This window comes from Somniosus microcephalus, chromosome 1 (assembly GCF_052327205.1).
Source record: "Somniosus microcephalus isolate GS21.2 chromosome 1, FLI_Smic_1.0, whole genome shotgun sequence".
NCBI classification, from domain to species: Eukaryota; Metazoa; Chordata; class Chondrichthyes; order Squaliformes; family Somniosidae; genus Somniosus; species Somniosus microcephalus.
In genome coordinates this window covers 358729900-358754392 of record NC_140987.1, presented here as the reverse complement: position 1 = coordinate 358754392, position 24493 = coordinate 358729900, and the positions used below count along the sequence as shown (strand labels likewise).

The 24493-nt window shown below is 46.3% G+C and overlaps 1 protein-coding gene across 1 annotated transcript in view; it reads left to right on the top strand.

Annotated features, from left to right (window-relative positions):
• The first annotated feature begins 8272 nt into the window (after window positions 1-8272).
• The window catches only part of tnmd (tenomodulin), a 106443-nt gene continuing 90222 nt past the window's right edge, over window positions 8273-24493 (top strand). The window contains exon 1 of the mRNA XM_085995960.1: window positions 8273-8344. The gene's annotated coding sequence lies outside the window, so the exon portion shown is untranslated. The remainder of the gene's footprint in view (window positions 8345-24493) is intronic.

The window sequence follows — 24493 nt, the reverse complement described above, 5'->3', positions numbered from 1 at the left end:
TTAACATCTCATCTGAAATATGGCACCTCCGACAGTGCAGCACTCCTGCAGCAGTGCACTGAAGTGTCAGCCTAAATTATGTGCTCAAATCTTGAGAGTGGGATTTGAACATACAACCTACTGATGCAGAGGTAAGAGTGCTACCAGTGAGCCAAGGCTGACACTTTTTTTGAGGCGTGCTAAAGAGTTCATCCAGTTAGAGAGCATCTTAGGACTTTCATTCATTTTTGTCACAGTGCTAGTGAATGTGCCATGGCATTGCACATTGGACTTAAATAATGTACATTGTTGATTATTTTGATATTTCCGAAAGAATGTCACATCATTCCACACATAGTGGCTGAAAAAAGTCAATTACATTTAGGAACATAGGAATTGCTGGATGAAAAAACCAAGGTTCACCTAGTTCGCCTTCTACCACCCTAATAGACGCATGGTACAACAATAATGGAATTGTTGACTAATCATAGCAATCAATCTCCATCAATGAGTCTACAACAGACCCAGAACTGACACGAGGAAAACCCCAGTGATGGAGCTCTTTGGGAACCATTGGTCCAAAGTCACCTGTTCCTCTCAAGCACGCTACACTTACCATGTCATGTCTCAAATTACTCATATACTGTATCCTAAAGTGTTAGTTTCTGAAAGAAATCTATCAAATTTGCATTTGAATTCATCAATACCAGCAGCTTCCACCATCTTCCTAGGAAATCTGTTCCATAGATTGATCACTCGCTCACGGAAATATTGGCCGCGATTTTGCCAGCGCTCAGAGGGTGGGTTTGGAGGCGGGTCAGAGGTTAATTGATTAACCTCTGATTGATGGCAAGTCCCGAACCCACCGTCAACCCGCCTCCACGCAACTTTGCCAAGTGTCGGGTCTGGGAGTCCCGATCAGACACGCCACCAAGCAACGGGAGAGGCACTTAATTTGTTAACTGCCTACATAATCCGATTTTAGCAGGCTCTTCCCATTTTTAGACATTTTCAGCGTGTTCCACGCCGTTCGCAAAACTCGCCAGCTGATTGTGCCGGGTTCAGCAACTACGTGAATTCTAGACAGCTGCACCTGTAACATGGCTGACTCTCAGATGACAGAACTTTGTTTTTTGAGTTGTTGGAACACTTTTTGCAGGTCTATTGAGCTTATAAGTGGTTAAGCTGAGATCCATATGCACTGTGACCTCCTTGGAAAACCCTCTCCCCACATTGACTGAGCACTTATAATTTCTAGTCCTCAACTGAGATATATACCAGCTGAATGGGAACCATTTATACCCTCTCAACCAGGCACAACAGCAGCAGCAACAACAGGAGCGCCACCCTTCTCCTCAGCCACCTGATGCTCCAGAGGGCGTCAGCGCACGGCTGCACCTCGCCGCAGGAGATACCCGCAACACAGGGTTTACAGGCCGAGGATAAGCTTCCTCAACATGACTGAGCAGCAGTGCCAAAGGAGGTTGAGACTTTCACAAGAGGTAGTCGCTGACATCTGCGCACTGCAGCACCAACACCTGGAGCCCAGAGGAGCGGGTGAACACTCCTTATCAGTGGCTGTCAAAGTCACCACCGCCCTCAACTTTTTTGCTTCAGGGTCCTTCCAGGGATCATCAGCAGACAGCAGCGGCATCTCCCAGTTGGCCGCACATACTTGCATCACGCAGGTTACCGATGCCCTCTTTGCAAAGGCGCACAAGTACATCCACTTCTCCACGGATGAAGCAAGTGTAACCACGCGTCCGGTTGGGTTTTCCAATATGGCAGGCTTGTCAAGGGTGCAGGGCATCGTAGACTGCACACATGTGGCCATTAGGGCACCCCATCACAACCCAGCTGTATTCGTCAACCACAAGGGCTTCCACTCCCTTAACGTCCAGCTGGTGTGTAACCACAGGAAGAACATTTTGCATGTTTGACCCAAGTTCTCTGGCAGTTGCCATGACTCGTTCTTCCTGCGGCAGTCTACTGTGCCTCAGCTCTTCAATCCGCCAAGACAACATTCCAGATGGCTACTTGGAGACAAGGGCTATCCCCTGAAGAAGTGGCTAATGATGCCATTGAGGAGGCCATCAAATGAAGCTGAGGAGCGCTACAATGCCAGCCACATTTCCACCAGAGCCATCATCGAGCAAACCATCGGCTTGCTCAAAATGCAATTCAGATGCCTCGACAGATCAGGTGGAGCCCTACAGTACTCACCAGCCAGGGTCTCCAGAATCATCGTGGTCTGCTGTGCACTGCACAACATCGCACAGCAGCGTGGCTTCCCACTGCCCAAGAAGCAAGTGGCTCAGCACACAGCCTCCTCCTCCTCAGAGGAGGAGGAGGAGGAGGAAGACCTTACGGAGGCGGATGTGCCAGTTCCAACAGCACGCGAGCACATTGCTGGCCGTGATGCAAGGGATGCACAAATCCATGCCAGATTCGCTTAAGTTTACGAAGCAAACACATGTGGCTGCCACCTTCTTAACACCACCATACACCATCTGTACAATAAACTGTGGGTTCCTATCACTCTCACCACCATCATTACAGATGAAAGGCGCCCTGACACCTCACTGTGACACTTCCATTTCTGGGCACACACAAGCCAACTCTTTGAATGTTTCCCATCGCACTTCTTTATTACAATGGAAATGACGAAGATAATCTTTAAATTTGTATTACATCAAAACACCCAAGTGACTACCCTTGTGACTATTTGTGTCAGTAGCTATACTGTAGGACAGAATATAAATCAATAAATAATGGGGGCTTGTAAGAAGGGTACTGCAATAATCATGGGTGATTTTAATCATCATATAGATTGGACAAATCAAATTGGCAAGGGTAGCCTTGAGGACGAGTTCATAGAGTGTATTTGGGATGGTTTCTTAGAGCAATACATTGAGGAACCAACCAGGGAGCAAGCTATTTTAGATCTGGTAATGTGTAATGAGACAGGATTAATTAACTATCTCATAGTAAAGGATCCCCTAGGAAAGAGTGATCATAGCATGGTAGAATTTCAAATTCAGTTTGAGGGTGAGAAACTTGGGTCTGAAACTAGTGTCCTAAACTTAAATAAAGGCAATTACAAGGGTATGAGGACAGAGTTGGCTAAAGTGGATTGGGAAAATAGATTAAAGGGTAAGACGGTAGATCAGCAGTGGCAGAAATTTAAGGAGATATTTCATAAATCTCAGCAAAGGTGTATTCCAGTGAGAAAGAAAGGCTCTGCAAGAAGGATGCACCATCCATGGTTAACTAAGGAAGTTAAGGATGGTATCAAATTGAAAGAAAAGGCATACAATGTTGCGAAGATTAGTGTTAGGCCAGAGGATTGGGAAAAATTTAGAAACCAGCAAACGATGACTAAAAAAATGATAAAGAGGGAAAAGATCGAGTATGAGAGTAAACTAGCAAATAATTTAAAAACAGACAGTAAGAGCTTCTTCAGGTATATAAAAAGGAAGAGAGTAGCTAAAGTAAACGTTGGTCCCTTAGAGGATGAGACTGGGGAATAATGGGAAATAGAGAAATGGCAGAGACTCTAAACAATTATTTTGGATCGGTCTTCATGGTAGAAGACACTAAAAACATCCCAATAATAATAGATAATCAAGGGGCTACAGAGAGGGAGGAACTTAAAACAATCCCTATCACTAGGGAAAAAGTACTAGGCAAACTAATGGGGCTAAAGGCCGACAAGTCCCCTGGACCTGATGGCCTGCATCCTAAGGTCTTAAAAGAAGTGGCTGCAGAGATAGTGGATGTGTTGGTTGTAATCTGCCAAAATTCCCTGGATTCTGAAGAGATCCCAGTGGATTGGAAAACCGCAAATGTAAAGCCACTATTCAAGAAAGGAGGGAGACAGAAAGCAGGAAACTATAGGCCAGTTAGCCTATCATCTGTCATTATTAAAGGAGGTAATAGCAGAACATTTAGAAAATCATAAAACCATGCTGACTCTGCTTGTCTTATGAAAGGGAAATCGTGTTTGACAAATTTGCTAGAGTTCTTTGAGAATGTAACAAACAGGGTGGATAAAGGGGAACCAGTGGATATGGTGTATTTGGATTTCCAGAAGGCATTTGATAAGGTGCCACATAAAAGGTTACTGCACAAGATAAGAGCGCACGGGGTTCAGGGTAATATTTTGGCATGGATAGGGAATTGGCTAACTAACAGTAAAACAGAGAGTCGGGATAAATGGGTCATTTTCCGGTTGGCAACCAGTAACTAGTGGGGTGCCACAGGGATCAGTGCTGGGGCCTCAACTATTTACAATCTATATTAATGACTTGGATGAAGGGACCGAGTGTACTGTAGCCAAATTTGCTGATGATACAAAGATAGGTGGGTTAGCAAGTTGTGAGGAGGACACAGAGTCTGCAAAGGGATATATGTAGGTTAAGTGAGTGGGCAAACATTTGGCAGATGGAGTACAATGTGGGAAAATGTGAGGAAGAATGAAAAAGCAAATTATTATTTAAATGGAGTGAGACTGCAAAATGCTGCAGTACAAAGGGATCTGGGGATCCTAGTACATGAAACACAAAAACTTAGCATGCAGGTACAGCAAGTAATTAGGAAGACTAATGGAATGTTGGCCTTTATTGCAAGGGGTATGGAATATAAAAGTAGGGAAGTTTTGATGCAATTTTACAGGGCGCTGGTGAGACCGCACCTGGAGTACTGCATACAGTTGTGGTCTCCATATTTAGGGAAGGATATACTTGCATTGGAGGCAGTACAGAGAAGGTTCACTAGGTTGATTTCTGGGATGAAGGGGTTGATATATGATGAAAGGTTAAGCAGGTTGGGCCTATACTCATTGGAGTTTCGAAGAATGAGAGGTGATCTTATTGAAACATATAAGATTCTGAGGGGGATTGACAGGGTGGATGCTGAGAGGATGTTTCCCCGAGTGGGGGTATCTAGAACTAGGGGGCATAGTTTCAGAATAAGGGGTCGCCCATTGAAGACGGAGATGAATAGGAATTTCTTCTCTCAGAAGGTCGTGAATCTTTGGAATTCTCTACCCCGGAGAGCTGTGGAGGCGGAGTCACTGAATATATTCAAGGCAGAGATTGACAGACATTTGAACTACAAGTGGTATGGGGAGAGAGCGGGAAAGTGGTGTTGAGGACAAGATTGGATCAGCCATGATCTTATTGAATGGCGGAGCAGGCTCGAGAGGCTGATTAGCCTACTCCTGCTCCTGTTTCTTATGTTCTTATGTATTAACTTTCTCTTATGCGTGCTTCTACATGGTGCTTTCCCTGTGGCTTCAGCACTTTCTCACTTTCAGGCTGCTCCTGCTTTGACACCTTTGGCGGGTGTCCTCTGGGTTTGGGAGCCTGGGAGGGCTCGGCAACAGTCTGCTCCCCCTTCGGCTGTGCAGGGGTTGAGACGGCCATCTCAGTTGGGTGAGGAAATGGGGCTCTGACCGAGGGCTCTGCAGTGGCATGGGAGTGTGAGCCGTTGGAGAGGAGCCACACTTTCTTGTTGTCGACCACCAACATCCCTCTCATGGGTCAGCTGCACCTCAGTGCTGGCAAGTGGCAGGAGAGCACCTTGCTGCACTTCAGGGAGGCCATGAGGACCCATATCTGCACTGGCTGTCCTCCTCAAAATGACATCCATGAAGCTCTGGTCTCTCTGCTCATTAGCTGCCCATTGTTCCTCCAGAGATGTCAGTCTATTCTGAACAGTCACCATTTTTTCCTAACTCTGGCGACTTCCTTCCTCCATGGCTGTAGTCATCCTTTCCAATGAGATAGCCATCCTTTCCATGGAGATTGCCATCCTATCCATGGTGGTGCGTTCATGCACCATTGCATCCACCATGGCATTGCTTATGTTTGAGATGGAATCCTCCATTCCATGCACACTCTCAGTTACCGTGAATGCAAAACCTGTCAGAGACTCCTGCACTGAAGTTCCAGCACAACTCTCTTTCTGGATGGCCCCATAGGCACAGGGTCCACATGCAGCTGAGCAGAGCAGGGAGCAACCTGTGGCCTCCAACGAGGATTCTCCACTGCTGTCCCTGTCTGCACCATCTGCTGATGCTCACTTGTGAGCTGTGATACACCAGGTGACAACACTAACCTATCTCGCGAATGACCCACCGAGGTGTGCGTCTCTGCGCTGCGCTCAATTCTGCTGACACTGCGCCCTCAGAGATTTCAGCTTCCTCAGAGGAGTCTTCCGGCTCTTCCTCCTGGACAGTGGGGAGGGGGGCTCTCAATGGTCCTGTGGGGGATTAAAGGCATGAGTTAGACATGCGATATTAATGTTGCAGGCACATCGAATTGTACAGATGATCAGAACTCAATCTGAATGAACATCAGATGCCATATCAGTCACTCATGCAATCTAAATGAGAGGGCTGCAAATCTATTCTATCACCAGCTTGCTCTACTGCGCCTCTCTGACCATCCCCACTTCAGATCCTCAGCACCTCCGGGGATATCGAGAGCAGCCTCGTCAGCGGTGGTCAACTGGGCAATGGAAGGTGGCCCTCCACCTGTCATGCCCCTCTCCCTCTTATTGTGGGCTCTCTTTTCCTGCAATGAGGGACACAAGTGGAGTTTGAATGAGAATGTTGGAGTGAGTGTAGAGAATCCATAGCATAGATGCTTAGAGGAAGACAAAGATGGAGTGAGGTGACAATACCAAGGGCCCTCCCTGTGCGTTGTTAGTTGTTGTCATTGTATAACAGTGACAGCGAGTGTGAGGGGTGCATAGTAGAATAGTGAAGTGATTCTGTACATAGAGAGAGAGGGACAGTTAAGGGTGCAAGGGATGTAAGGGTAAAGTGGGATGTGCAGGAGTAGGTTGACAATGCGGGGTGCTGGTGATGAGAGGAGATGGGGAGCAGATTGAAGGTAAGTGTGATGTTATACTCACTTTTGCTGAGCGTATCAGGTCATTGAACCTTTTCCTGCACTGAACCCAGGTGCGACCACACGAAGACCTGGTGCTCATCTCCTCAGCAATTTGCAGCCAGGCTGCTTTGGTTTGCTGAGGAGGCTTCCTCCGTCCATTTGAGGGGAACAGTACCTCTTGGCGCCCCTCTCACTCCCTCCACAAGAACATGGAGGGAGTCATCATCAAATCTGGGAAATGCCTTGGGTCTTACAGCAGTCATTTTCAGAAGTGCCACACCGAGAAGCAACAGACTAGGATTGAGCAAAAACAAGGCTGCCTGGGCCCGTTTAATGCAGCTGGCTGAAAGACGTCAGCAAAGGCAAGCAGCAGACCCGAACCCACTGATCCTCTTTTTTGAACCCATAAATTTAGACAATAAAAACTGTAAATAAACTATAAAACTGTAAATAAACCAATAAAACTCCAAATAAACCTTAATAATCAAATTAAAATTTGGCTCTCCAGCCCAATTATGCACTCCAGTCCCCACGGCGCCCACCGGTCACGAAAGTAATCAAGCGTGCCGGCGGACACCGCGTGCTCCAGCTCCAGGGCCACCCGGGCGCGAACATGGCCACGGAAGAGAGGGAGGCAATCCGGCCGGACGACCCCCTCGACCGCCCGCTGCCTGGACCAATTAATGGCTTTCTTGGCCAGGCCCAGGAGCAGACCCACGAGGAGGTCCTCCAGCCTGCCCGCTCCCCTCCACACCGGGTGACCGTAGACCAAGAGCGTGGGACTGAAGTGCAACCAAAACTTGAGGAGCAGCCCCTTCAAATAATGGAAGAGGGGCTGCAACCTCTCACATTCGACATAAATATGAAAAACGGACTCCTCCAAACCGCAGAACAAACATGCGGTCTGGGAGTCCGTGAACCTACTTAAGTACCTATTGCACGGGACTGCCCTGTGCAACACCCTCCAGGCCAAGTCCCCAATAGAACAAGGGAGGACTCCCGCATAGAGAGCCCCCCATTGGAGACCTCCGCCCCCGTCGGAAGGTAAAACGGCACGCCACGGCGTGTCCAGACGGCAGGCGAAGATGGCAAAGTGGAAGGTGTGCAGGAGCAGCCCGTACAGGAAAACCCTCCGTGCGGAATGAAAAGGCACGGAGGGCATTTCCTCGAGACGGCTCAAGTTGTGAGGCGCCGGCTCCCGAGGGGGGGGGTCGGGGCTGGGCGCCAACAAGGAATTCCGTCCGAACGGGGGAAAGCTCAGACGGGATCGCCCCACACGCTTGAGCCGCCTCGACCGAACCCACTGATTGGGCCAGGTATCACGCACGACGGGGTTAATCAGACCATTTAAGCAAAAATCGTAAGTTCAGGGCGGCTGAAACCGGCAGCGGGACCGGAACCCACTGAACATCAAAGCCACCGCCAACCCGCCTCCACTCGGAAAATCACGGCCATTATTTCCACAGGTTGGTTTTGAACTTACCCCTCTTTTAGTGCAGGCCATGTCCTCTGGTTCTGCTGTTCTGGACAAGGTGGGAACAGCTCGTTCTGGTCTGTATGATCTAGTCCATTTAGAACTGTAAAAACAGCAGTCATATCACCTCTCAACCTCTTTTCCAGTGAGAACATGGCCAATTTACAGAATCGCTCCTCATAATCCAATTGCTCCGTTCCTGCAATCATTTTGGTTGCTTCTGTATCTTTTCAATAGTTGCAATATCCTCTATATTTTAATACTTTGGCTGAAAAGAAAGAACTTTATAATACTTTTTTGAACACACAATCTGCAGAGAATAAAAACTGAATTCACTCACCAAGTAGAAATTAAATGAAATTGTAATTAAATGAATAATGCCAACAAATCCAGCATACTGGGGGGGAAATAACAGAAAAGGGGTTTGTTTGATTTGGTTCAAATGTAAAATGCAACAAATTTTAAATGAGGAGGAAGAATATCTCTAACTTGAGAGTTCTGAAATCATGAACACAGATAGTTGTTTAGCACGGAGGGGAGACGCACCATTTATCTGTTAGTTTCTTTATTTATTTATGTGCGAATCACAATGCAATGATTCAAAAGACTCAAAATGTGTTCAGCTTTGGAGGTGAGAACACTAAATAATGAAAGCGGCCATTTATTTATTTAGCAGAGCAGGAGGAGCCGATGGATTTATTTACATATACAACAGAGGGAACTAGCAGTAACATAATAGATTTATTTTGTTTCAGAAGTAAAGTGTAATGAATAAGAAGCAGCAAAATTCTCCCAGGTCTGCATTTAATGAACTATAACTAGCCAAACACCTTCAGATTTGGGTTCTTGTAGAAAGCGAACAGAAGTTCTTGGAAACAGTCTTGAAGTGGCCTGGGCTGGTGAGAATAGAAGCATGGCAGCGCCACCTATGGAGGAGATGTGCATTACAAGCATTACCCATTGCAACATTAGCAATTAAAATGAATCTAACGGGGCAGTACAGGGGCGTTACTGAAGCATTGTCAATTGTCATAATCCGTAACAAACTCACAACAATGCTCAAGGATTTAATATATATTATTACAGATAGTTAGATTACTAGTATATAATTTTCTGTACTGTATCAGGTTTGACCTCAATATAAAACAAGGGGAAATTCCCTTGCTGTGGACAAAATAATTAAGGCATATGATTTGTTAGCAATCAAGATACCAGCATTTTCAATCTCTCTGGGAATGTTAGGCAAAATTGTAATTCCACTTGCTACATTTATGAATGAACCGTTCACCCCTTCAATTTTAAATGACAAATTATTATTTAAATAAGGACATACTCAAATTGGGGTTTTACCTGCACAAAAAGACTAGGATATAAAAGTAACATCACCAGGTACCAGTGCTTTAGACAAGGCCAGAAATAGGCATGTGGAAGACATTGGGGGTAATTATCCATTTCAGCGCCTGGGTAGTACCCAGTCGGAGCCGATCATCCAGTCCTTGTAGAAGGCGTTCAATTTTTTTTTTGCTCCATTGGAATCAATAGAATGGTAATTGGACGGGTTCTAGAACGGGCAAGGGACCTGCTCCGCCAGGTTACCAACCCAGGCAATGAAGTTCAAAATGGCCCTTGGGAACATAGGAACAGGAGTCGGCCATTCAGCCCCTTGGGCTTGTTCCGCCATTCAATGGGCTCACGGCTCATCTGCGAACTAACTCCATCTACCCACCTTTGGCCCATATCCCTTAATACCTTTGGTTAACAAAAAGCTATCAATCTCCGATTTAAAATTAACAATTGATCTAGCATCAATTGCCGTTTGCAGAAGAGAGTTCCAAACTTCTACCACCCTTTGTGTAGAAGTGTTTCCTAATTTTACTCCTGAAAGGTCTGGCTCTAATTTTTAGACTATGCCCCCAGTCCTAGAATCCCCAACCAGAGGAAATAGTTTCTCTCTATCTACCCTATCTGTTCCCCTTAATATCTTGGAAACTTCAATCAGATCACCCCTTAACCTTTTAAGTTCTAGGGAATACAACCTTAATTTGTGTGATCTCGCCTCGTAACTTAATCCTTGAAGTCCGGGTATCATTCTGGTAAACCTACGCTGCACTCCCTCCAAGGCCAATATATCCTTCCTAGGGTGTGGTGCCCAGAACTGCTCACAGTACTCCAGGTGTGGTCCAACCAGGGCTTTGTACAGCTGCAGCATAACTTCTACCCCCTTGTATTCTAGTCCTCTAGATATAACGGCCAGCATTCCATTAGCCTTTTAAATTATTTTCTATGCCTGTTCATGGCATTTCAATGATCTATTTAGCTGGACCCCCAAGTCTCATTGGACATCCACTGTTTTTAACTTTTAACCATTTAGAAAGTACCCTATTCTATCCTTTTTTAGGTCCAAAGTGGATGACCTCACATTTGCTTACACTGAAATTCATTTGCCACAGTTTTGCCCAGTCACTTAATCTATCAATATCCCTTTGTAATTTTATGCTTCCATCTACACTGCCTACAATGCCACCTATCTTTGTGTCATTGGCAAATTTGGATATATGACTTTCTATGCCATCATCCAAGTTGTTAATAAATATTGTGAATAGTTGAGGCCCCAACACAGATCCCTGCGTGACACCACTAGTCACATCCTGCCAATTTGAGTCCCTACTCTCAATTCCCTAGCCAGGTCAATAATTTGCCCTCAATTCTGTGGGCTTCTACCTTTGATAACAGTCTCTTACATGGGACTTTATCAAATCCCCTCTGGAAGTCCATATAAATAAAATCCATAGGCCTAGAAATTCAGTGGGCTGCGCCACTAGAGAGCACTCAGTGGCTTTAGCGCCACTGGCCACGCCTCCCACGATATTTAGCGGGGCGCTAATGGCGGCGTTAGCTTGTAGCGCTGCGCCGCCACCGATGACGTCATTGGTGTGCGCAGCGCCCCGCTCCCGCGATATTTGGTCGCGCCCGCCTCTGTAACGCCGGTCGCAAATCGCGACCGGTTCACTGGGCCTACCTGTGGCGGTAGTGGCGTAAATTAAGGTGGAGGTGCGGGGCGGCCATTTTTTCCGGTGGCCGCCTGCCAGCACCTCCTCGCGCCGCCCTCCCCGGCCTCCTGATCCACCCCCTGGGCAGTGCCAGCTGTGTCCCAAAAGCCCAGCACTTCTCCTCGGTGTCGGGCTCTTTTGCTGGCACTCGCGATCGGTGATCGCGCTGGTGCAGGCCCCTCCCCATTAAGGGGAGGAAGGCCTGCAGTACAGCAGCGTGCCGTGCCACAGCATGTGGCGCTGTGGCACGTAGCACGGCGATATTCAGTTTGAGCGCCCCAAGCGGGACGCGGGGAGCCTCAAGCAGCGCCCCGAGTCCCTCTTGGGGCGCTCCCATTGAGTATCGGGAGGGTGCAAGCGGCTCTGGCTGGAGCGCAAATTCCGGCGCCCAGGCGAGCTTGGCGCTCCAAACACGGCGCCACCAAATTTTTAGCCCATAGAATTACCCTGTCCACTACTTTAGTCACCTCGTCAAAAAATTCAGTCAGGTTTGTGAGGCACGACCTACCTTTCACAAATCCATGCTGGCTCTCTCTGATCAAATGAAAATTTTCGAGGTGTTCAGTCACCCTATCCTTAGTTATAGACTCTAGCAATTTCCCAACAACAGATGTTAGGCTAACTGGTCTATATTTCCCCAGTTTCCCTCTCTCACCATTTTTAAATAGCGTAGTGACATGCGGAATTTTCCAATCAAAAGAACGGTTCCTGAATCGAGAGAACTTTGGAAGATATAACTAGGGCATCTGCAATGTGCTCACCTACTTCCTTTAAAACCCTGGGATGGAAATCATCTGGTCCTGGGGCTTTGTCACTCTTTAGTGTCATTATTTTCTTCATTACTGTTATTTTACTTACGTTAATTTTTTTGAGTCCCTGTCCTCAATTCAATATTAGTTTCTTTGGGTCAATATTAGTTTCCTTTGGGCTAAGCCCCATTCTATTCCAATGTTGTGGCTGTTCTGACCAGCAGCTCCTCTTTCCCAGTCTTATCACATGACAGGGGAAACCCAAATTTGAATGCCTTGATTGATCATTTGCATTTTAGAGAATCCGTCCATTCATAAGACATAGCGAATGGAATAACCTTATATAAAAGGTACCTTTTCTCATACATTTTTATTGGTGTAATTAGTTTACTGTTACCTGTCATCACTTTAATGCAACCAGGATTTTAGAGGACAAAAGACAAAAGAGGGGAATTTTAACTTAACCTGCCCAGCAGGAACCTGACGGCTTTAGATTGGCTGACAGTTTTACATGCCATCCGATCTTATATTTCATGGACTTCAATGGAATGTAAAATGGGGCGGGGTGCAAGATGGGTGGGCAATCCGATCCCATCATTTTCCTGCTGGGCGGGAGAGGTTAAAATTAATCCGCATATTGGCTTTTCGATTTAAATGGTAAACTATCAACTCACACATAAATTTATTGTGAACTCAGTTTCTCATACAATGGTGTAATGGTAAATAACCACTGTGGTGATGACAGATCCAAATCTAACCTATCCCACAATTGAATTAATAATGACAGCCACTCAAAATGCAATCCATTTCAAGACCAACAGTATCCATTTCAACCTGGGGAGGCTACAAAAATCACATTTCCCAAGTGGTAGCTAAATCTAAACCTAACTTAAGTAATTGAAGCACCCTTGTTATATGTGCGAAGATGGGAAAAAAATCGTAACAGGGCTTATTATTATTTTAGCAGCAGAGATAGAGAGAGCCAGCTTCTGAAATGCTGTCTTAAAGATTGTTTTTAAGTGACAAGGCTTCAAACTGTTCCAGACGTAAAGGGAGAAGCGAAACAGTTCCTCATAAGACTCTACCTAACATAGCTCTAAAGTATATAGGGCACTGTACTAGCTTTCGCCTTTTATCTAACCTCTTCAAGTATTAAAGATCTATTGGCTGTAACATGTCCATGTTGTGTAGGCTTGGATAATGTCCAACAAAAACGTAAATAATTTGTCCTCAGGTAAAACAAGCCTGTAAAGAATTTGTCCTCAGATGATTTTACTGTGGATTTATGTTACACCAATGGACATAGTTTTCCATCAAATGATGACTGGTTGTCAGACATGAGTGGAGCTGCTGCTACGGCAAGGATGGCAGTATGGTATTTGACTGCTCTATCTCAGCTACACGGGATGATAAACAGATATCTCACACTCTATCAAACGTGTTCTATTGTGGAGAAATGGAAAAACTCCATATTACCAAAGCAAGAGTCTAATTTATTTCATAAGACAATGCCATGGGAGATCAAAAGCTAAACCATAGCTTAACAACAAATGGGGCGAGGATATACTTTTCCGTGAGGCATGGCAGTGACACGTTAAGGAAAGTGAGGGAAAGCAGGGTGTAGCAGGAAACTGCAGAGACCTGGGGAAATGGGAAGGACTGGGGTAATATGAGAGCTTAGTTCAACATCGCCAGCTCCTGTAACTACTGAAAAATAACGGCCCAGAAATTCGTGTCGGGGGCTTCCCGCGGGTGCAAGCCCCCGACCTACACTTACCTAGCGCGCCGGCAGTTGAGGCCTGGGCCTGTGTGCATTTCTTCTCTCTGGCCCGGTCCAGCTCCCGGCGCGCTGTGCTTGCGTGATCCAGCGGCCTACTTAGTGCGATGCGTCGGCTGGGATCACGTGAGCACTGGGCAACCAATCGGAGGAGGGAAAAGTCCATTCACGAGTTTGACAGAAAGAACTGTCAAACTCATGAAAACTCTGGGCGCCCAAAACAATACTTAACCTTAAAATAAATTTGAAAAAAAATCACATTATTTAAATCAACTATAAATAACATTAAATAACTATTTTAAACAATAATTTAAATTTTTGAAAAAACTAATTTTATAAAAAATCGGGGCTAAAAATACACTTACCTTACTGTAAAGTATTTAAAAATAATAAACCTGTAGAAAAAATGTTCTAATTTTAATTAATTGACCACTTACCTTTTAAAATGAAGTCCTTACGTCTTTTTTTAATGTGTAAAATGTAGAGGCCTTCACGCACGGGCAAACCTGTAAAAAAAGAGGAAGTTCAACGCGCACACGCAGACTCCTGCGCGCATGTGTTCGACCTCTGAACCCCTTGGTTCAGAGGATCGGAAATGCCAGTTTCCTGCGCATGCGTAGTGCATGCAAGAAACCGGCACTTCCATCGGGTCCACGCGTGAGTACTCCGTCTGTACTCACGCGTTGGGACCCGAATTTCTGGGCCAATATTTTCCTCTTGAATGAACTTACCAGATTGGGTCTCAAGGTCCAACATGGTCAGTTGCTTGAGGACCTGCAGTAAAGTCATCTCTAAATCCTATCAGAGTTGCTTATTAACAGTGGGCATAAATTCAGAACAAATTTCATAATGCATACTCAGTTTTAAAACTCGAGGAGACAATATAAAGCTACAGATGAGTCAAACTACGCAGACGAAGATATGTCGTCTGGTATGATCATCGTGTCCCATTTTATACCCAACTGCTGAAACAATACACAACAACTACTTATATATTTATATAGCAGCTTTAATGCAATAAAATGTCCCAAGGCGCTTCACAGGAGTGTTATCAAAAAAAAAAAATTTGACACCGAACCATACAAGGAGATGTTAGGGCAGATGACCCTTGGTCGAAGAGGTAGGTTTTAAGGAGCATCTTAAGGAGGAAAGAGAAGTGGAGAGGCGGAGAGATTTAGGGAGGGAATTCCAGAGCTTAGGGCCTGGGCAGCTAAAGGTACGACTGCCAATGGTGGAGCATTTAATATCGGGGATGTTCAATAGGCCAGAATAGGCAGAGCGCTGAAGTCTTTTTGTTTATTAATTCTCGGGATGTGGGTGTCGCTGGCAAGGCCAGTAATTATTGCCTATCACTAATTGCCTTTGAGAAGGTGGTGGTGAGCCGCCTTCTTGAACCACTGCAGTCCGTGTGGTGAAGGTACTCCCACAGTGCTGTTAGGGAGGGAGTTCCAGGATTTTGACCCAGTGACGATGATGGAACGGCAATATATTTCCAAATCAGGATGGTGTGTAACTTGGAGGGGAACTTGCAGGTGATGATGTTCCCATGCGCCTGCTGCCCTTGTCCTTCTAGCTGTTGGAGGTTGCGGGTTTGGGAGGTGTTGCTGAAGAAGCCTTGGCGAGTTGCTGCAGTGCATCTTGTAGATGGTACACACTGCAGCCACGGCGCACCAGTGGTGGAGGGACCGAACATTTACTGTGGTGGATGGGGTGCCAATCAAGCAGGCTACTTTGTCCTGGATGGTGTCGAGCTTCTTGAGTGTTGTTGGAGCTGCACTCATCCAGGCAAGTGGAGAGTATTGCATGACCTGTGCCTTGTAGATGGTGGAAAGGCTTTGGAGAGTCAGGAGGTGAGACACTCGCTGCAGAATACCCAGCCTCTGACCTGCTCTTGTTGCCACTGTATTTATGTGGCTGGTCCGTTAAGTTTCTGGTCAATGGTGACCCCCAGGGTGTTGATGGTGGGGGATTCGGCGATGGTAATGCCGGTGAATGTCAAGGGGCGATGGTTTGACTTTCACTTGTTGGAGATAGTCATTGCCTGGCACTTGTGTGGCGCAAATGTTACTTGCCACTTATAAGCCCAAGCCTGAATGTCGTTCAGGTCTTGTTGCATGCGGGCATGGACTGTTTCATTGCCTGAGGAGTTGTGAGTGGCACTGAACACTGTGCAATCATCAGCAAACATCCCCACTTCTGACCTTATGATGGAGGGAAGGTCATTGATGAAGCAGCTGAAGATTGTTGGGCCTAGGACACTGCCCTGAGGAACACCTGCAGTGATGTCCTGGGGCAGAGATGATTGACCTGCACCAGCCACAACCATCTTCCTTCGTGCTAGGTATGACTCCAGCCAGTGGAGAGTTTTCCCCCTGATTCCCATTGACTTCAATTTTACTAGGGCTCCTTGATGCCACACTCAGTCAAATGCAGCCTTATCATAGAATCATAGAAAGTTACAGCACAGAAGGAGGCCATTTTGGCCCATCGTGTCCACGCCAGCCAACAAAGAGGCATCCAGCCTAATCCCACTTCCCAGCTCTTGGTCTGTAGCCCTGCAGGTTAGAGCATCCCAAGTGCACATCCAAGTACTTTTTAAATGTGGTTAGGGTTCCTGCCTCTACCACCATTTCAGGCAGTGAGTTCCAGACCCCCACAACCCTCTGGGTGAAGAAATTTCCCCTCAAATCCCTTCTAAACCGTCCACCAGTTACTTTAAATCTGTGCCCCCTGGTTTTTGACCCCTCTGCTAAGGGAAATAGGTCCTTTTATCCACTTTATCTATGCCCCTCATACACCTCCATAAGGTCTCCCCTCAGCCTCCTCTGTTCCAAGGAAAATAGACCCAGTCTATCCAGTCTTTCCTCATAGCTAAGATTCTCTACTCCCGGCAACATCCTTGTAAATCTCCTCTGTACCCTCACCAGTGCAATCACATCTTCCCTGTAATGTGGTGACCAGAACTGCAAGCAGTACTCCAGCTGAGGCCTAACTAGTGTTTTATATAGTTGAAGCATAACCCCTCTGCTTTTGTATTCTATGCCACGGCTAATAAAGGCAAGCATTCCGTATGCCTTCTTAACCACCTTTATCTATCTGGCCTGCTACCTTCAGGGATCTGTGGACATGCACTCCAAGGTCCCTTTGTTCCTCTACACTACTCAGTGTCCTACCATTTAATGTGTATTCCCTTTCCTTGTTAGCCCTCCCCAAATACATTACCTCACACTTCTCCGGATTGAATTCCATTTGACACTGTTCTGCCCACCTGACCAATTTATTGATATCTTCCTGCAGTCTACAGCTTCTTTCTTCAGTATCAACCACACAGCCGATTTTAGTATCATCTGCAAACTTCTTAATCATACCCCCTATATTCAAGTCTAGATCATTGATATATACCACAAAAAGCAAGGGACCTAGTACTGAGCCCTGCGGAACCCCACTGGAAACAGCCTTCCAGTCATAAAAACACCCATCAACCATTACCCTCTGCTTCCTGTCTCCAAGTCAGTTTGGAATCCACCTTAACACTTTGCCCTGGATCCCATAGGCTTTTAACTTTGTGACCAGTCTGCCATGTGGAACCTTATAAAAAGTCTTGCTAAAGTCCATATACACTACATCAAATGCACTACCCTCATCTACCCTCCTTGTTACCTCCTCAAAAAATTCAATCAAATTTGTCTGACACGATCTTCCCTTAACAAATTCATGCTGACTATCCTTGATTAATCCATATCTTTCTAAATGAAGATTTATCCTGTCCTTTAGAATTCTTGCCAATAATTTTCCCACCACCGAGGTTAGGCTGACTGGCCTGTAATTACTCAGTCTATCCTTTTCTCCCTTTTTAAACAAGGGTACCACATTAGCAGTCCTCCAGCACCACATCTGAAGCCAGAGAGGATTGAAAAATGAAGGTCAGGGCCTCTGCTATTTCCTTTTTTGCTTCGCTACACAGCCTGGGATACATTTCATCCAGGCCTGGGGATTTATCCACTTTTAAAGCTGCTAAACCCCTTAATACTTCCTCTCTCATTATGTTTATTTCATCTAATATTTCACATTCCTCCCCGATAGCAATGTCTGCTTCGCCCCTCTCCTTTGTGAAAACAGACGCAAAGTATTCATTATGAAACCTTCCGACGTCTCTCGTCTCCACACACACATTACCCTCATGATCTCTAATAGGCCCTACCATTTCTTTAGTTATCTCTTACTCTTAATATATTTATAAAACATCTTTGGGTTTTCCTTGATTTTACTTGCCAAGAATTTTTCATGCTTTCTCTTTGCTTTCCTAATATCCTTTTTAATTGCACCCCTGCACTTTCTGTACTCCTCTAAAGATTCTGGAGTATTTAGCCCTTGGTATCTGTCTTACACCTCCCTTTTTTTTCTTTATGCTACCCTGTATGTCCCTAGACACCCAGGGGGCTCTAGATTTGTTAGTCCCACCTTTTTTCTTTAAGGGCACATATTTGGTCTGAACCCTCCGGATCTCCTCCTTGAATGCCTCCCACTGCTCTGACACTGATTTACCTTCAAGTAGCTGTTTCCAGTCCACTATGGCTAAATCCCCTCTGAGCTTAGCAAAATTTGCTTTTCCCCAATTTAGAATTTTTATTCCAGGTCCATCCTTGTCCTTTTCCATAACTACCTTAAATCTAACAGAATTATGGTCACTAGCACCAAAATACTCCCCCACTGATACGCCTTCTACCTGCCCAGCTTCATTCCCTAAAACTAAGCCCAGAACCGCCCCTCCCTTGTTGGGCTTGCTACATGCTGGCTAAAAAAGTTCTCCTGGATGCATTTTAGGAATTTCGCAACCCTCTATACCTTTCACACTAATTTTATCCCAGTTAATATTGGGGTAGTTGAAATCCCCTACTATTACTGCCCTATAGTTTTTGCACTTCTCTGAAATGTGTCTACATATTTGTTCTTCTATCTCCCTCTCACTGTTTGGGGGCCTGTAGTACACTCCCAGCAGTGTGATCGCCCCTTTTTGTTTTTCAATTCAACCCATATGGCCTCGTTTGATCCCTCCAACATATCATCCCTCCTCACAGCTGTAATAGTTTCTTTAATCAATACCGCAACCCCCCTCCCTTTTTACCTCCCTCTCTATCCCGTCTGAAAAACCTGTAAGCAGGAATGTTGAGCTGCCATACCTGCCTGTCTTTCAGCCACGTCTCTGTAATAGCTATTATATCATAGTCCCAAGTATCTACCTGTGCCCTCAGCTCATCTGCCTTGTTCGCTATATTCCTTACATTGAAGTATATATCATTTAGCACAGGCAAACCTCCTTGTTGACTACTGTCTAGCCCTTGATTCCTCTGTCCTTCCAATTTACTTTCTATGTTTTGGTATCAAGATCAGTCACTCTCACCCCACCTCTGGAATTCAGCTCTTTGGAGCCAAGTGCTCCTGGCAGAACCCAAACTGAGCATCAGTGAGCAGGTTATTGGTGAATAAGTGCTGCTTGATAGCACTGTCGATGACACCTTCCATCATTTTGATGATGATTGAGAGTAGACTGATGGGGCGGTAATTGGCTGGATTGGACTTGTCCTGCTTTTCGTGGACAGGACCTACATGGGCAGTTTTCCACATTGTCGGATAGATGCCACTGTTACAGCTATACTGGAACAGCTTGGCTAGGGGCACAGCTAGTTCTGGAGCACATGTCTTCAGCCGGGATGTTGTCAGGGCCCACAGACTTTGCTGTATCCAGTGCTCAGCTGTTTCTTGATATTTTTTTTTATTTATTCGTTCATGGGATGTGGGCATCGCCAGCAAGGCCAGCATTTATTGCCCATCCCTAATTGCCCTTGAGAAGGTGGTGGTGAGCTGCCTTCTTGAACCGCTGTTCTTTGTTTGGTACAACTGAGTGACTTGCTAAGCCTATTCAGAAGGCAGTTCAGAGTCAACAACATCTGGAGTCACATATAGGCCAGACCGGGTAAGGACGGCAGATTTTCTTCCCTGAAGGGACAGGTCGATTGGTGAGGACGAGGTCAAGTAGGTTTTTCCCTCATGTTGGTTCTCTCACCACCTGTCGCAGGCCCAGACTGGCAGCTATGTCCTTCAGGACTTGTCCAGCTCAGTCATTAGTTCTCCACCCAGAGTACATTCTGTGCCCTTGCTGCTCTCAGTGCTTCTTCCAAGTGGTGTTCAACATGGAGGAGTACTGATTCATCAGCTGAGGGAGGGCAGTAGGTGGTAATCAGCAGGAGGTTTCCTTGTCCATGCTTGACCTGAAACCATGAGACTTCATGGGGCCCGGTGTCAATGTTGAGAACTCCCAGGGCCACTCCTTCCCGACTGTATACCACTGTGCCGACACCCCTGGTGGGTCTGTCCTGCCGGTGGGATAGGACACACCCAGGGATGGTGATGGAGGAGTTTGGGACATTGGCTGAAAGGTATGATTATCAGGCTGTTGCTTGACTAGTCTGTGGGACAGCCCTCCCAATTTTGGCACAAGTCCCCAGATGTTGGTGAGGAGGACTTTGCAGGGTCAACTGGGCTAGGTGTACCATTGCCGTGTCCGTAGCTGGTGCTGAGGTCGATCCGGTTTTATTCTTATTATTGTGTTTCGTCGTGGTTTGTTACAACTGAGTGGCTTGCTAGGCCATTTCAGAGGGCAGTTAAGAGTCAACCACATTGCTGGGGGTCTGGAGTCATATATAGGCCAGACCGGCAGATTTCCTTCCCTAAAGACACTAGTGAACCAATTGTGTTTTTACGACAATCTGGTAGTTACAATGTCACCATTACTGATACTAGCTCTTTATTCCATATTTATTTAATTAACTAAATTTAAATTCCCCAGCTGCCGTGATGGGATTTGAACTCATGTCTCAAGATCATTAGTCGAGGCCTTTGGATTACTAGTCCAGTAACATAACCACTATGCTACCATTCCCAATATCACATGGAGTGAATCGAATTGGCTGAAGACTGGTTTCTGTGATATGGATCATCCACTCGGCACTTCTGGCTGAACATGGTTGCAAACGCGTCAGCTTTGTCTTTTGCACTCATGTGCTGGGCTCTGCCATCATTTGATGATGGAGATTTTCACGGCGCCCCCTCCTCCCGTTAGTTGTTTAATTGTCCACCACCATTCACGACTGGATGTGGCAGGACTGCAGAGCTTTGATCTGATCTGTTGATTGTGGGGTCACTTAGCTCTGTCTCTAGCATGCTGCTTCCGCTGTTTAGCATGCATGTAGTCCTGGTTTGCAGCTTCCCCAGGTTGGCACCTCATTTTTAAGTACACCTGGTGCTGCTCCTGGCATGCTCTTCTGCACTCCTCATTGAACCAGGGTTGGCCCCTTGGCTTGATGGCAACGGTAGAGTGAAGGATATGCTGGGCCATGAGGCTACAGATTGTGGTGGAATACAATTCTGCTGCTGCTGATGGCCCACAGCGCCTCATGAATGCCCAGTTTTGAGCTGCTAGATCTGTTCTGAATCTATCCCATTTAGCAGGGTGGTAATGCCACACAACATGATGGAGGGTGTCCTGTCCTCAGTATGAAGACGGGACTTCGTCTCCACAAGGACTGTGCAGTGGTCACTGCTACCAATGCTGTCATGGACAGATGCATCAGCGACAGGTAAATTGGTGAGGACGCGGTCAAGTAGGTTTTTCCCTCGTGTTGGTTCTCTCACCACCTGCCGCAGGCCCAGTCTGGCAGCTGTGTCCTTCAGAGCTCGGTCAGTAGTGGTGCTACCGAGCCACTCTTGGTGATGATCATTGAAGTCCCCCACCCAGAGTACATTCTGTGCCCTACAACCGCAGTGATTTTTTCAAGTGGTGTTCAACATGGAGGTGTACTGATTCATCAGCTGATGGAGGGTAGTAGGTGGTAATCAGCAAGGGGTTTCCTTGCCCATGATTGACTTGAAACTATGAGACTTCATGGGGCCCGGTGTCAATGTTGAGGACTCCCAGGGCCATTCCCTCCCGACTGTATACCACTGTGCCGCAACCTCTGGTGGGTCTGTCCTGCCAGTGGGACAGGACATACCCAAGGATGGTGATGCATGAGTCTGGGACATTGGCTGTAAATACAAAGCCAAGGATCCCATCTGCTTTTTTTTTTTAAGAACAGCCTGATCAACTTCAAAGATTTCTGTATATAAATCCCCAGGTAGAGTACAAAAGCAAGGAAGTTTTGCTAAACCTTTATAAATCACTGGTTAGGCCTCAGCTGCAGTATTGTTTCCAATTCTGAGCACCACACTTTAGGAAGGATGTCAAGGCCTTGGAGAGGGTGCAGAGGAGATTTATTAGAATGGTACTGTTACGTCCGTGTAATAATAAAAAAAGAATTGCAGAGAACGGTACAACAGGTGTTTACTCAACGTGGTTCAAACTGCAACTGACTGTACAGATCACTACTCGGGGTTTATATACAGGTGTGGTCACTGCCGGTACTACAGTATACAGGAGCTGTAAAAAGTAGTTCTCCCCCTTAAAGGTGTTGTGTATGTACCTTTAAGAGAGAACTGTTTTACAGCTCCTGTATACTGTAGTACCGGCAGTGACCACACCTGTATATAAAGCCGGAGCAGGCTTCTGTACTTCAGTCTTGAGACTACTCTACTCCAGTATACACCTGTTGATTGTTAAGTTACAGCCTCCGTGTAGTTCTTGGGGAAACATTCTATTTAAAGAATCACGGATCTAACAGTGGCGACGAGTGTCGATTCGAATCTACCTGCAACTCTGCATTTCCCTTCGAGGATTCGCTCCGGGAGGGCGGTGGAAGAAAGTCGAGGCCAGAAACACGGGCGTCGACCATGAGCAACCGCCCAGTCGTCCGGCAGAGAGTGAACATCGTAGGGGAGGCTGTGGAGAGCCGGGCTTGGTTCCCCAGCCACAACGATCAGCAACAGACTGACGACAGGTACAGCGCAGACCCTTCTCGGACAGCGGCGGCTGGAGCCGACCGACGGCAGAGAAAAAGCCGAGCAGCGTCGACAGGGTAAGACAGAGGGTGAAGCGCACAGGGCGCAGCCGGGGGTTGAAAATCGAGCGGCGTCGAGGAAAAACAAAACGGAGAGAGAGAGGGTAAAGCAGCAGCCGGGTTCAGGACCGAGCGGCGGAAACGGGAAAGGCGCACAGAAAAAAAAACGCGCAGAGCACAGCCAGGGCTCAAGGGCTGAACAGTGTCCGCGGGGAGAAGAAGGGAGAGCGCGGGAGACGCCATTGAGCCGCGGAGAAGAAGGAAGAGCGCGGGAGATGCCATTTTTAGAAGCTGCAGCGGAGAAGAAGGGCGAGCGCGGGAAGAAAGGAAAGCGCGGTGTAGTGTATGTGCCTTTAAGGGCCCCATGTGTACTGTAATGCCGGTAATGGCCACTCGGGCTATATAAGCCTGTATATTGTGTTGTATCAGTTAGTTCCCCTCCAGACTTTGTTTAGTAAACACCTATGAAACCCAACACCGCTACTGATAGCGGAACGATTCAAATTCTTCAAGAGAAATCAACACAAGAATGAAAGTAACGCTGATTACCTCACCGAATTAAGAAAGCTATCAAAACACTGCCAATTCGGGGCAGGACTAGCAGATTATCTTCAAGACAAATTCGTCTGCGGTCTCTTAAGTGAAGGAACACAGAAAAGGCTGCTTTCTGAAAAAGATTTAACACTGGACAAGGCTTTCAGTATGGCTGTATCATACGAAGCAGCCGCAAGAGGAGCTGCAGAGATAAAACAAAAGACACAGGACTTCGGCACCCATGAAATGACACAGGGTTTTGAGAGATGTTATCGCTGCGGCAGATCCACCCATGACCAGAGGGACTGCTGGTTCAAGGACAAAGCATGCAGGCAATGCGGAAAGATTGGACACATTGCACGGGTATGCCGATCTGGACAAAAAAAAATCCACAGACAGGAAAAAAAAAATCAATAAAGAAAAGTACAGAAAGGTACAAATGATGACGGACAGTTGCTCCGAAGACCAGAAGAGCGATAGCGACTCCGAAAACAAGAGACTAAGCTGTCTCAAATTACATAATGTAATTGCCAAAGATTTGGGTTACCCTCACGATAGCAGGGTCCCCAGTTAAAATGGAGCTAGATACAGGATCAGCTCTGACCATCATAAATCGACGGGATTACGAGCGGCTATTTCCGCATATACCTTTAAAAGACACATCCATTATCTTGAAAACATATACGGGGCAGAAAGTATACCCCAAAGGAAAAATAAGGGTGCCTGTTGTATACAACGGCAAGGAAATACAAAAGTTGTATTTATACATTCTACAAGATGGTGGTCCACCGCTGTTGGGACGTGAATGGATCAGGAAAATACGTTTAGACTGGCACTCCATTCAGGCACTGACGGTGACCAGTAAGAAAAAAAACAATGATGACGTCATACCTGAACGATTAAAAGACATCTTGGCCAACGCCAAAGAAGTGTTTCAAGAGAAACTAGGAACCTTGAAAGGCATCACCGCCTCAATAAAAGTGGAAGATGCAGCAATTCCCAAGTTTTTTAAGGCAAGACCGGTGCCATACGCAATTC